The sequence below is a fragment of the Pseudophryne corroboree genome, chromosome 3, assembly GCF_028390025.1.
Source record: "Pseudophryne corroboree isolate aPseCor3 chromosome 3, aPseCor3.hap2, whole genome shotgun sequence".
NCBI classification, from domain to species: Eukaryota; Metazoa; Chordata; class Amphibia; order Anura; family Myobatrachidae; genus Pseudophryne; species Pseudophryne corroboree.
This window is the reverse complement of record NC_086446.1, coordinates 710,749,320-710,751,086: the sequence shown is the minus strand read 5'-3', so window position 1 is coordinate 710,751,086 and position 1,767 is coordinate 710,749,320. Positions and strand designations below refer to the sequence as shown.

General features: G+C 40.5%; 1 pseudogene; it reads left to right on the top strand.

Annotated features, from left to right (window-relative positions):
• The first annotated feature begins 1,408 nt into the window (after positions 1-1,408).
• Positions 1,409-1,527, top strand: LOC134896568 (5S ribosomal RNA; annotated as a pseudogene).
• Positions 1,528-1,767: the final 240 nt, after the last annotated feature.

Here is a 1,767-nt window from a genome sequence, read left to right as displayed (position 1 = left end):
CCTGCGGAGCCGTCTATTCCCCATGGTCCTTACGGAGTCCCCAGCATCCACTAGGACGTCAGAGAAATTTTAATAATCTGGGATGGAGATATTGAACGTTTTAACCAATTTTTTAAACACATTTGCACCAATGAGATGAATCTTGCTTTTACATCCAATGTGAACAAAGAACACATCGAGTTCCTGGACTTGATTCTCACAGGGAAAAATTTAAAAATTACCACAAAAAACAATATTAAACACGTGGACACTAACAGTTATCTCCACTACAAGAGCAATCATCTGAAGAGTTGGAAGAATAACATTCCATTTTCCCAATTTAGTAGAATTAAAAGGAATTGCAGCAAACCAGAGGACTGTCAAGCACAGCTGGAGCTGTATAATAGCAGATTCGAGCAAAAAGAATATCCAGATACCATTTTGAAAGAAACCATCACCAGAACCAATATGGTTGAAAGACCCAAATTGCTAGAATATAAAACAAGGGAGAAAACAAAAGACTCCACGGCTTTTGTAACAACCTTCAACCGGCATGAAAAATCCATCCGAGAAACATTTAGGAACTACTGGAGAATACTGCTCATGTATCCTATTCTTAAGGAAATCCTCCCTCCTCATCCTGAAATAGTTTTTAAAAAATCACAGAACCTGAAGGATATTTTAGCACCAAGTATGTTGAGGACTGACCAAGATAAAGACCACACCTGGCCCAAATGTGTGGGCTCCTACAAGTGCGGGCGATGCAATGTATGTAGATACCTACACCCCAACAGGAAAACCTTTATGGACATGGAGAAGAAAAAGGAATACAGAATTAAGAAATATATGAATTGTAATACTCAATCGGTCATTTACCTCCTAGAATGTGACTGTGGCAAACAATACATCGGGAAGACAAAGAGACCGCTGAAGTTGAGGATACAGGAACACATGAGGAACATTAGGAACAAAGTGGAGAGCCACGCTGTCTCCAAACATTTTACCTCAACACATAACTCCAATCCAGAAGCCTTGACATTCAAAGCCATAGAACTGGTGAAATTGGGAGAGAGAGGAGGAGATCTCGCCAACAAACTGTCATGTAGAGAGATGTTTTGGATATTCCAATCACAGACATTACAGCCGAAAGGATTCAACGACAATTACGAGATCGCTCCCTTTATATAAAATACGGTATTAAAACCTCATTCATCTCCCATCATTCCTATTCCATCCCCCTTCCCTCACCCCGCCCGGTCCCTTCATTCCCTTACTAAGTGCAAGCTTTCCTCTCCCCGTTCCAACCCCCCCCCCCCCCCCCCCCCCCCCCGAGTCAGCTCACAATCACTAATGTTCACTATTTTAGAGTAAAATAAACACTTTAGTAAATATCGCAAGGGTTGGAGTGTGAATCCATAAGGCACAATGTCGTTACAGTCACACCACGCTGGAAATGCCCAAACACGTCTGATCTTGGAAGCCAAGCAGCGTTGGGCCTGATCAGTACCAGTAGGGGGGACCAGCTGGGAAGATCAGGTATTGTATAGTACACAAATCAATAGTGGCCTGAGAAAGGTACACACTCTATATAATATAAATTTTGTAAAACAGCACGTGGTATACAAACACCAATAGATATATACACCGTACTTATATACTCACTACTTAAATTATTAATGCACAAGCACCTTATAAAGATAAGGGAATCTTAGCACTGTTAGTTATATTTTATATTTTAAATAATAAATTATCCTGAGTCACTCTATGTACATAAACTATTCTGAGTCA